Below are 12,649 nucleotides of genomic sequence, written 5' to 3'. Positions count from 1 at the left end.
ATCTACGTAAATATTTACATAGACTATGACAGCAAAAATAAAGGGGAACACAAATAGTGTAGTGGGTGCTATTTGTGTCCCTTTTTGATTCACTGTTTTAGCCTACGTAAATCTTTAAGTAGGCTAAAACAGCAATCAAAAAGGGACGCAAACAGCGCCCGCTACGCTATTTCCGTTCCCCTGTATTTTCTAGGGATGTACGAAAATCACTTACCTTTCGCAGATTATGCTGATGGTAGGGGGGAGGCGTTCCGTCCCTCTCCCCGGAATCATGGATGCGGGGGAGGCGCTCCATTCCTCCCCCCCCCGGAATCCTCTGCAGCTGGCTGTGCATTCGCAGTGGGGGGAGGCACTCCGTCGCTCCCCCCAAAATTCTCCCTGGCTGGCTCAGCTCTGCAGTGACTCCACGGAGCCGCCAGCCGGGGCCGCCTGCAGCCGGACATCTGGCCGCTGGGCTGCACAGGGACTAGGGATGTACGAAAGTGACTTACCTTTTGCTACGGCTGCCGCCATTTGCGTCCCTGCTAGCCAGCGGCCGGATGTCCGGCTGCTGGCAGAGCCAGCCGGCAGCTCCGCAGAATCGCTGCGGAGCACAGCCGGCCAGCCAGGATTCCGGGGGGGAGGAATGGAGCGCTTCCCCCCCTGGCCAGGATTCCAGGGGGAGGGATGGAACGCCTCCCCCCCACCATCAACATAATCCACGGAAAGGTAAGTCACTTTCGTACATCCCTCCCATGGGGTCACAAAGAGTCGGACACGACGGAACGACTGAACAACAACAATTTTGCCGTGATAGGCTACATATATATTTACATAGCCTATCACCGCAAAAAGAAAAAAAGAGAACGCAAATGGCGGCAGCTACAGCAGCCACCATTTGCATTCCTGTTTTTTGCCATGATAGGCTACATAAATATTTACATAGCCTATCACGGCAAAAGACAGGGGCGTAAATGGCGGCCACTACACCATTTGCGCCCCTGTCTTTCGCCTTCATAGGCTACATAAATATTTATGTAGGCTATCACAGCCTCCACAGGGACGCAAATGGTGTCCCTGAGTTAGCCTTGATAGGCTATGTAATTATTTACGTAGCCTATCACGGCTATAATGAAGAAGCGAATGGTGGCCGCAGATGCGGCCGCCATTGACAAAGCAGCATGAACAGCAGCAGGTAAGTGCTCCGTTTCACACACCTTTAGCGGGGGGGGGGCAGGGGGCTTTGTTCCGGCACAGATTTCAGGGGGCTGAATGCACTGGCATTTGGCCTCACTGAGATCCATGGCAGAATTCTCTGTCATCCCTATATATTAGCAATGGGGCAATAGTTCTCACATCCCTCTGGGTCCAGGGAGATCCTCTTCAGGAAAGGGTAGGCTTAGGGAGGTACGAAACTCACCTTTTTGCGGAATCTTTTGTGGTGGGGGGGCAGGCGCTCTGTCCCTCCCCATGGAATCCTCGATGGGGGGGAGGCGATCCGGTCTTCCCCCCTGGAATCCTCGATGGCCGGCGGTTCCGGCGGCGGCGGTACGGATGTACGAAAGTCACTTACCTTTTCGCAGCTTGGCTTCGCAGTGGGGGGGAGGTGCTTCGCTTCTCCCCCTGAAGTTCAGGCAAGGAGGGGGAGGCATCCCGCCTCGCCCGGCCAAAATTCAGGCCGGGGAGAAGTGCCCCGTGTCCCCGGCCGTGAAACAAAGTGTAAAAAACCCACAAAACCCCGTGATAGGCTACGTAATGATTAACGTAGCCTATCATGGCTAGATTTCCAAAGTCAGCCGTGATAGGCTACGTAAATCGTTACGTAGCCTATCACGGGTGACTTTGGAAAAAAAAAGCGCGTACGCAAATGGCGGTGCCCTATGGGCGCCGCCATTTGCGTTCCTTATTTGGTCCCGGTACTCTACGTAAAGATTTTGGGGGGGAGGGACGGGGCGCCTCCCCCCCACTGCAAATCAAACTTCGGGATCAGGTAAGGAACATTCGTACATCCCTACATCTTAACTGTTTTCTTAGATCCCAGTGATTTCTGTGGAATTGTTGGAGAGTTCATATAATTAAAGGCAGAAGTAGATTTTTGACAGCAAAGATGGAATCTCCATTCCCTTGTTTGCCTCCACTGTGCAATGCTGAGGTATGCATAGGGGAGGACTGGAGAGTAGTAGGGTTTGATGCTGAACATCAAGCTCCAGCTTAATATTCATGGGAAGTTGTTGCCTTTGAACTTTGGGCAACTTACGTTATTTTATATGAAGATACGTTATATAAAAACATTTATAGAAAGTTGTTTGAAGATGTGCTGAGCCAAAAAAACCTCCGGAAGTTTTAGCTTTTCAGAAGCTGATAGTTTGGCATGCCTCTTAAAAAGTAAGAGGGGCACCAGTTTGTCCTTCAACTATGGTATGGTGAGTACTTGGTTTTAATGTTTTCATAAATGTTTTATTTTAATGTATTCCATGTATTTTCTTTGTAAACGACTTAAATGTTTTTTGTGGTTTTTTTTTTTGTTTTTAATATGATAAGCAGTATATTATTCTGTTAAATAAAGAAGGGGGCAATCCTACACATGTTTAGATAGAGAAAAATCCTACAACTCCCAGCATTCTTCATCCAGTATGGTTGGTTGAGGGATGCTGGGAGTTGTAGGACTTTTTCTGTGTAAGCATGCATAGGATTGCACCCTAAATGAAGAAGCCAGTGTTGGGGAAACTCCCTGGTTTACCAGTTTGAGAGTTGCTTGTGGATTGCTCCAACATTGAGAAACTCTCTCTCCTCCCATGAAACAACTTCAAATCATTTGCCTACTTTCTTAAATAAAAAGGCGTCAAATGGTTAGCCCTCAGTGTGAAAAAAAAACCTGATAAAAATTCAGTTCATTCTTACATCCAGGTCTTTGTAATCAAATCTCTTTGGCCAATGTAGGAATGGACGAACTTACTTGCACCCGCCTTGTGTGCTGCTCACCAAACATCCACCACTTTCCCGACCCTGACATTTACTCCTGCAATATCATTTACACCTGCAATATTGTGTAAAATGTGCAATTTATGGCCACCACTTTGTGCAAATGGCGATTTCCATAAAAGGCTTGCCCACAATTTGCCACAATGGCAGCTTGCGGACAAGTGGAAAACTGGAAGCTTGCTGGACTTGCTGCACACTGAGTCGGATACACTCAGGGGTTCACAATCTAGGGATGGCGAAGAATTTCTCCACGAATCTTCGGGAGGCCGAGTGCCGACGCATTTGGCCCCCCGAAAGTGTTGGGGAAATTCTCCGCCAGCCCCCCGCCCCCCCAGGATGGGACTTACCGTGGCTGAATGTCCCTCTTGGCGGCAGGTCCTGGCGGTGGTTCGGCGGCGGTTCGGCGGGGGCAGGGGTGGTGGCCGGTCTCCTGACCGGCTGCTGCCGCCGCCATTACAAAATAAAAAAGTAAAAAAACAACAACAACACACACCCGTGATAGGCTACGTGACGATTTACGTAGCCTATCATGGCTAGATTTCCACAGTCAGCCATGATAGGCTACGTAAATCGTCACGTAGCCTATCACGGGTGACTTTGGGGGAAAAAAAAAGCACGTACGCAAATGGCGGTGGCCCATGGCCGCCGCCATTTGCGTTCCTTATTTTGGCATGTCTAGTCTATGTAAAGATTTACGTAGACTACGGAGAAAATAAGGGCAACACAAGTAGCGTTCCCTTATTTTCGCCGTAGTCTACGTAAATCTTTACGTAGACTAGACGTGCCAAAATAAGGAACGCAAATGGCGGCACCCATGGGCCGCCGCCATTTGCGTATGTGCTTTTTTTTTTTCCCCAAAGTCACCCATATTAGGCTACGTGACGATTAATGTAGCCTATCACGGCTGACTTTGGAAATCTAGCTGTGATAGGCTACGTTAATCATTACGTAGCCTATCACGGTTTTTTTTTCCACTTTTTCTTTCGCGGCCGGGGAGACAGGGCGCTTCTCCCCGGCCTGAATTTCGGCCGGGCAAGGCGGGGCACCTCCCCCCCCTCGCCTGAACTTCGGGTGGAGAAGCAAAGCACCTCCCCCCCACCACGAAGCAAGCTGCGGGACAAGTTAAGTCCCTTTCGTACATCCCTATCACAATCTGAAATTCAGGGGGCCAAGCTGACCACAACTTGCTGAGCTCGAGCCCCAAACCAGATTCTGCCAACATCCCTAGGTCATCAATGTCTCCTTCTAGCTCCTACCACACTACAGAACAGCCCTTTATCACTGAATATATTCTCACATAGTTGATCTGTTCTGGATTCTTCCCATGTTTATTGTTTTTTTAAAAAAAGAACTGCTGTCTCAAAGTTCAGAGGGGCCAAAGGGATAACTGAGCTGCAGCTCTTCTGCTTTAGGAGACAGTAGCAAAAATATCATTCTAAACACAATAGGCCTCTGATTCAGCACAGTAGTTAAGATTATAAGCTATAAAATAGAAATCCCTGGTTCCAAACTCCATTTAACTCACCAGGTGCTTTAGACAGGTCAGTGTTCTCTAGCCCTATCATCTATAATATGAGACTAATGGCAAGGTTATTGGAAGGATTACTGTTAGGGATGTATGAAAAATTCATTGCAGTTTGTTTTTGATCAGGATTTTTCCCACTTTGCACCTTCCAGACTGAACATGGACTGGGACACAATCTGCAGTCGAAGTCCATACATTTCAGAGCTTGCAATGTGATTTGCAAACACTCCCACAAAATGTGTTGGACAGCATGTGTATATTTAAAAAATGTATGCATTTCAACATGAGTCCATTTCAAAAATGCATACATTTAAAAAATGCACACAATTAGTGTGTTCACTTGGGGAAAAAATACACAGAAATAAGCATGGATTTTTATGCAAAAAAAAGCTCACAATCTGATACGGACACGAGTCAGAATGAGCTTCAAGTGGGAGAGTCCTTGCTACATGGGATCGAAACCCAAGTATATTGTGAAGATCCGTGGACTCGCCAGGTATGTTGTCTCCCAGGAGGATGGATTAGAGACGTGACTGAAGGGTTGCCTGCACTCATAAAGCCCACTGACAGGTATCCCTTTCTTCTCATCCATTTGGGATCGAATGATACTGCCAAGCGGAGCTACGAAGAAATCACATCAGACTTTGAAGCTCTGGGAAGGAAACTCAAGAACTTTGGGGCCCAGATAGTTTTCTCATCCATCCTTCCAGGAGTTAGAAGAGGGATAGAAAGGGAAAGAAAAATACCCTGGGTGAATGACTGGCAATGAAGGTGGTGCTGATGAGAGAGATTGGGTTTCTGGAACCACGGGCTATACTTCCTGGAAGATGGACTGTTGGCAAGGGATGGGTTGCACCTCACAAAAGATGGGAAGAAGAATGTGTTTGGCCACAGCATGAAGAACTTTATCAGGAGGGCTTTAAACTGAATCCTACGGGGAAGGGAGATGTAAAGTTGGGGGTAACAATGGACAAAGGCTCATGCACCGCAACAGAGAGAACAGCTTTAATAACTCCCAATAATAGCCTTCACAAACATGTAGGAAGAAAGCTGGACTATGAAGCACATGGTCTTCGATGTCTATATACTAGGGATGTACGAAAGTGACTTACCTTTTTGCGGATTCCGTTCATGGGAGGGGGGAGGCGTTCCGTCCCTATCCCCAGAATCCTCAATGGGGGGGAGGCGATCCAGTCCTCCCCCCCGGAATCCTCGATGGCCGGCTCTGCTCCGCGGTGGCTCTGCAGAGTAGTCGGCCAGGCCAGAGCCATCCGCAGCCGGATTTCCGGCCACGGTGGCTGCTGGGTAAAAAACAAAAACAAAAACGGCTTACGCAAATGGTGGCAGCTACGGCCGCCACCATTTGCGTTCCTTATTTTTTGCCATCTTAGTCTACGTCAATATTTACATAGACTAAGATGAAGAAAAGAAAGGGGAACACAAATAGCGTAGTGGGCGCTATTTGCGTCCCTTTTTGATTTGCTGTTTTAGCCAACGTAAATATTTACGTAGGCTAAAATGGCGAATCAAAAAGGGATGCAAATAGCGCCCACTATGCTATTTGTGTTCCCCTTTATTTTCGCCGTCCTAGTCTACGTAAATATTTATGTAGACTAAGACGGTGAAAAATAAGGAAAGCAAACGCGTACGCGTTTTTTTTTTAACTGGGATGTGATAGGCTACTTAAGTCTTTACGTAGCCTATCATGTCTCTGTAAAAAAACCCAAAAAAACAAACGACCAGACTGCAAATGGCGGCAGCAGCGGCAGCCGGTCGGAAGACCAGCTGCCGCCGCCGGAGCCGCCGCCGGAGCCGCCGCCGCCCAGAACATCTCCCCCAGGTAAGTCTCATCCCAGGGGGTATCCGCGGGGGGTGGCAGGCCGTTCTGCCACATGATTTCGGGGGGCCGAATGCACTGGCATTCAGCCTCACCAAGATCCGTGGCTGAATTCTCTGACACCCCTACTATATACTAATGCCCAGAGTATGGGAAACAAACAGAGTGAACTTGAACTCTTAATACAGGAGAGAAATTATGACTTGATAGGTGTAACTGAGACTTGGTGGGATAACTCTCATGACTGGAATACAGCAATTGAAGGATATAACTTGTTCAAAAAGAACAGGAGGAACAGAAAGGGAGGTGGGGTTGCACTACATATTAAAAATTAACATCTCTGCACAGAAATACAGGAGAATGAGCTTGGTAGCTCCATCGAGAGCCTCTGGGTTAAAATAAATGGAGCAAAGAATAAAAGGAACATGGTGGTCAGAGTCTACTACCGGCCACCTAATCAAGGAGAAGACGAGGATGAAACTTTTGAAAAGCAAATAGCCAATGTTTCAAAGAAGCATGATGCAGTACTAATGGGGGACTTCAATTTCCCAGGTATTTGTTGGGAGACAAATTCTGCAAAACATGGCCCCTCCAAGAAATTCCTGACTTGTGTTGTGGATAACGTCCTCCTACAGAAAGTAGAGGAAGTAGGGGTGCACAAAAGTCACTTACCTGGTCTCGCAGCTTGCTTCGCGGTGGGGGGGAGGCGCTTCGCTGCTCCCCCCGAAGTTCAGGCCGGGGGGGGAGGCTTCCCTCCTCACCTGGCCGAAATTCAGGCCAGGGGGGAGGCTTCCCGCCTCGCCCGTCAGAAATTCAGGCTGGGGAGAAGCGCCCTGTCTCCCCGGCCGCGAACTTCAAAAGAAAAAAAAACGCCCCTGTGATAGGCTACATAACAATTAACGTAGCCTATCACGGCTAGATCTGCAAAGTCAGCCGTGATAGGCTACGTTAATCGTCACGTACCTATCACGGGTGACTTTGAAAAAAAAAATCGTGTACACAAATGGCGGCCCCCATAGGGAGCCACCATTCGCGTTCCTTATTTGGTCGCTGTAGTCTACGTAAAGATTTAAGTAGACTACGGCTATTTGCGTTGTCCTTATTTTTGCCGTAGTCGACGTAAATCTTTACGTAGACTACAGGGACCAAATAAGGAATGCGAATGGCGGCTCCCTATGTGGGCCGCCATTAGCCATACGCGCTTTTTTTTTTTTTAAAGTCACCCGTGATAGGCTACGTGACGATTAACGTAGCCTATCACGGCTGACTTTGCAAATCTAGCCGTGATAGGCTACGTTAATCGTTACATAGCCTATCACAGGGGTGTTTTGTTTTTTTTTACTTTGCTTGTAATGGCGGCGGCAGCCGGTCGAAAGACCGGCTGCCGCCCCCGGCCCTGACGAAGACCTGCCGAACTGCCGCCGGGACCCGCCGCCAGGAGGGACATTCGTGAAAGGTAAGTCCCATCCCGGGGGGGGGGCGGGGGGGCGGGGCGGAGAGGTTCTCCCCGAACAATCTTCGGAGGACCGAATGCGTTGGCGCTCGGCCCCCCGAAGTTTCGGGGAGAAATTCTCTCCCATCCCTAAGAGGAACTAAAGGATCAGCTAACCTTGACTTGATACTAATCAACAGAGATAACTTAGTGGATAAAGTAGCAGTTATAGGAACTCTGGGGGAAAGCGACCATGTTATACTTGAGTTTTTGCTACTAAAGGAATCAAAAGCCACGCCATGTGTAGCCAAACACATACCCTGGGTTTTAGGAAAGCTTATTGTAATAAACTCAGAACAATGATCAGTAAGGTCCCATGGCAAGCGACTCTAATGAGAAAAGGAGTCCCAGTTAAAAAAAAGGAAATTCTCAATGCACAATTACAAACAATTCCCACAAAACAAAAGGGTGGAAGACACAGAAGAAGCCAATGTGGCCTCACAAAAAGCTTAGAGATGACCTGAAAACAAGAAAGAACACATATAGGAAGTGGAAGGAAGGACAAGCAACAAAGGAAGAGTGCAGGCAGGTAGCACAGAATTGCAGGTAGGGATGTACGAAAGTCACTTAGCTTTTTGAAGGGTGACATTCACAGTGGGGGGGAGGCACTCCATCCCTCCCCCCGAAATTCTGTCCGGCCGGCTCCGCTCCACAGAGATTCCACAGAGCCGCTGGCCAGGGCCACCCGCAGCTGGATATCCGGCCGCTGGGCAGCCTGTAAGGACGCAAATGGTGGTTGCCATAGCCGCCGCCACTTGCGTCCCTGTTTGCCGTGATAGGCTACATAAATATTTACGTAGCCTATCATGGCAAAAACAAACAAACGGCGGACGCAAATGGCGGCAGCTACGGTGGCCGCCATTTGTGTCCCCTTTTTTGTTGTTTTAGCCTACTTTTTTGCCGTTTTAGCCTATGTAGTGGCCGCCATTTGCGTTCCCTTTTTTTCCCGCTGTAATAGCCTAGGTAAGTATTTATGTAGGCTAAGACAGAAAAAAAAGGAGATGCAAATGGCAGCCGACGTAGCCGCCGCCATTTATGTCTGCTGTTTTTTGTGTTTTTTTGCCATGATAGGCTACGTAAATACTTATGTAGCCTATCACGGCCTCCGCAGGGATGCAAATGGAGTCCCTGCGTTAGTCATGATAGGCTACATAATTATTTACGTAGCCTATCACAGCTATAATGAGGAAGTGAATGGCGGCCGCAGACATGGCTGCCATTCGCAAGTCAGCGCAGATGGCAGCAAGTAAGTGCTCCGTTTTGTGTGCCTTTCATGGGGTGGGGGCAGGGGGCTTCATTCCACCACGGATTTCGGGGGGCCAAATGCATTGGCATTCGGCCTCACTGAGATCCGTGGTGGAATTCTCTGACATCCCTAATTGGAGGGATGACATCAGGAAGGCTAAAGCTTAGAATGAGCTGAGGTTAGCGAGGGGTCCTAAAAACAACAAAAAAGCTTTCTTCAGCTGCATACATAGTAAAAGACAGAGGAAAGAAATGGTGGTTCAACTATTAAATAAAGATACAAAAGAATAACAGATGACAAAGAAAAAGCACAAGTGCTCAATTCCTACTTTGACTCAGTCTTCTCCAAAAAGAGGGTCTATGAACCCTCTGGCCAAAGCGAAGCACAGGCTGAAGGGGCAGGACTGCAGCTTGAGACTGATAGGCATATGGTCAAGGAACTAGGGATGTACAAAACTCACTTACCGTTTCGTGGATCTGCTTCGTGGTGGGTGGGGAGGCGTCCCTCCCCCCAGAATCCTCAACAGGGGGAGGCACTCCATCCCTCCCCCCGGTGTCCTGTCCAGCCGGCTCCGCTCCACGGGTATTCCACGGAGCCACCGGCTGGCTCCACCCGCAGCCGGACATCCGGCCGCTGGGCAGCAGGGTCGCAAATGGCGGCGGCCATAGCCACTGCAGTTTGCATCCCTGTACTTAACTGTGATAGGCTACATAAATATTTATGTAGCCTATCACGGCTAAGTAAAAAAAAAATGAATGGAAATGGCTGCGGCTACGGTGGCCACCATTTGCGTTCGCTATTTTTCGCCGTTCTAGCCTACGTAAATATTTATGTGGGCTAGAATGGTGAAAAATAGTGAAGGCAAATGGCGGCCGCCATAGCCGCTGCCATTTGCATACGCTGCACCCAGCCACAGCCGGCCAGGAGACCAGCCGCCGCCACCGCTGCCGCACCTGCCACCGCCGTACCTGCCGCACCCACCACTGGATCCGCCGAATTTGCCCCCGCTGCCACCTCCACCACCGCCGAATCAGCCTCCGCTGCTGTCGCCACTGCCACCGAATCCACTGCATCGGCCCCAGGTAAGTGCCATCCCAGGGGATTCTGCGGGGGGCCGGGGGGCAGGAGGCCGTTCCGCCATGGATTCCAGGGGGCTGGATTCTACAGAATCCGGCCTCACTGGAATCCGTGGAGGAATTCTCTGCTTTCCCTACAGGGAACACCGTACTTTGAATGACCTCAAATCTCTGGGGCCAAATGAACTGCATCCTAGAGAAATAAAGGAACTGGCAGAAGAGCTCTCAGAACCGCTGTCTATTATCTTTGAGAAATCATAGAGGACAGGTGAAGTGCCAGATGACTGGACAAGGGCTAATGTTGTCCCTATCTTCAAAAAGGGTAACAAGGAGGAACCTGGAAACTACAGACCAGTCAGTCTGACATCAATCTCTGCGGAAATCCTGGAGCAGATCATAAAGCAATCCATCTGTAAGCACCTTGAAAACAATGCAGTGATTACTTGAAGCCAACATGGAATTGTCAATAACAAATCCTGCCAGACAAATATGATCTCATTTTTTGATCAGTTAACCTCCCTTGTGGACTGTAGGAATGCTGTGGACATAATTGTCAGGAGCACCCTAGCTGCGTCTTAAAGTCCCCTCCAGTAGCCAACTCAAGACACAGATGAAAGGGATTCTTTCCAAGGCTTTATTCCTTTACAACTTAATGGCTCTTTCAGATGCTAATTTCCAGTGACTAAGCAAGGAACTGCACTGGGGTAGTTAGCAGAGTAGCCTAAGCTTCAGGTAAGGCAGTTAGTCCCTGTTTGAAGGAGAAGAGCGGGAAAACTCTGAACTTATGGGCTATGGAGAGGTCCTCCCTCTTAGCCGTGGGTCCTCGGGATGTGACCATTGTCATAGTGCCAAGTGGGCAAAGCGCATCCTCTCAGCACCCTCCATCTGGCGCCTCTCCCTGCATCAGTGCCGAACATCCACCAACACCCCATCCCCCGCTCTTTCACTGCCAGGGCCACTATCTCTCTCAGGAATGCAGGCAGGAGGAATCTCTCCCTGTAGCTGTGCCTCTGAGAGAGAAGTGGGCTCCGCTCCCACAAGTTGTTGCTCCTCCTCAGAATCAGAAATGCTCTGGGGCTCTATGGGCTCAGTTTCTACCCTGACAATAATATATCTCAACTTCAGCAAAGCTTTTTTTTGACAAAGTGCCCCATCATATCCTGATGAGCAAACAAGCTTAAAGTGGGCTAGATGAAACAACGATCCAGTGAATCCACAGTTGGCTACAGAATCGGACTCAAAAGGTGCTTATCAATGGGATCTTCTCAAACTGGGGAGAGGGAATGAATGGGGTACCGCAGGGCTCAGTCCTGGGCCCAGTGCTCTTCAACATTTTTATTAATGACCTGGATGAGGAGGTGCAGGGAATGCTTATCAAAGGTGCAGATGACACAAAATTAGGGATGTACGAAAATTCCTCTACGGATCTCGGGCAGGCCAAATGCCAGTGCATTCGGCCCCCCAAAATCGGTGGCGGAACGGCCTGCCCCCCCGCCCCCCCAGGACGAGACTTACCTTGGGTGGATCTTCCTGGTGGCGGCGGCTGCGACGGATGCGGCGGTGGTGCGGCGGTGGCTGCGGCGGCCAGTCTTCCAACCGGCTACCGCCGCCGCCATTTCCAGTTAAAAAAAAAAAGTGATAGGCTACTTAAAGATTTACGTAGCCTATCACGGCTAGGTTTAAAAAAAAAAGTGATAGGCTACATAAATGTTTACATAGCCTATCACGGCTGACTTTAAAAAAAAAAAAGCGCATACGCAAATGCGTTCCTTATTTTGGCACATCTTAGTCTACGTAAACATTTACATAGACTAAGACGGCAAAAATAAGGGGAACGCAAATAGCGTAGAAGATGCTACGCTATTTGCGTTCCCCTTGTTTTCGCCGTCTCAGTCTATGTAAATGTTTACGTAGACTAAGACGTGCCAAAATAAGGAAGGCAAGTTTGCGTACACGCATTTTTTTTTTTAAAGTCAGCCTGATAGGCTACGTAAACATTTACATAGCCTATCACGGCTGACTGCAGAGACGCAAATGGCAGCGGCTACGGCCGCCGCCGTTTGCGTCCCTGCTAGCCAGAGGCCAGATGTCCAGCTGCTGGCGGACCCGGCCGGCGGCTCTGCAGAATTGCTGCGGAGCACAGCCGGCTGGCCAGGATTCCGGGGGGGGGAGGAATGGAGCGCCTCCCCCCCCGGCGAGGATTCCGGGGGGAGGGATGGAACGCCTCCCCCCCAACCATAAACATAATCCGCGAAAGGTAAGTACCTTTTGTATATCCCTACACAAAATGGGACGGGATAGCTAATAGTCTGGAAGACAGAAACAAAATTCAAAGATAGACTGGAGTGCTGGGCAGAAAACAACAGAATGATATTTAATAGAGATAAATGCCAAGTTCTTCACCTAGGAAAAAGAGATCAAATGCACAGTTACAAGATGGGGGGTATTTGGCTCAACAATATTACAAGCGAAAAGGATCTTGGAATTGTTGATCACAAGCTGAATATGAGCC

The 12,649-nt window shown here is 49.1% G+C and overlaps 1 protein-coding gene across 1 annotated transcript in view; it reads right to left on the bottom strand.

Annotated features, from left to right (window-relative positions):
* LUZP2 (leucine zipper protein 2) overlaps positions 1–12,649 on the bottom strand; it is a 610,103-nt gene that overhangs the window by 500,566 nt on the left and 96,888 nt on the right. The window lies entirely within an intron of this gene.

This window comes from Heloderma suspectum, chromosome 1 (genome assembly GCF_057233095.1).
Source record: "Heloderma suspectum isolate Gila_16-S chromosome 1, 16-S_ref, whole genome shotgun sequence".
Taxonomy (NCBI): domain Eukaryota; kingdom Metazoa; phylum Chordata; class Lepidosauria; order Squamata; family Helodermatidae; genus Heloderma; species Heloderma suspectum.
The sequence above is the reverse complement of the archived record's forward strand: the minus strand, read 5'-3'. Positions and strand labels throughout refer to the sequence as shown.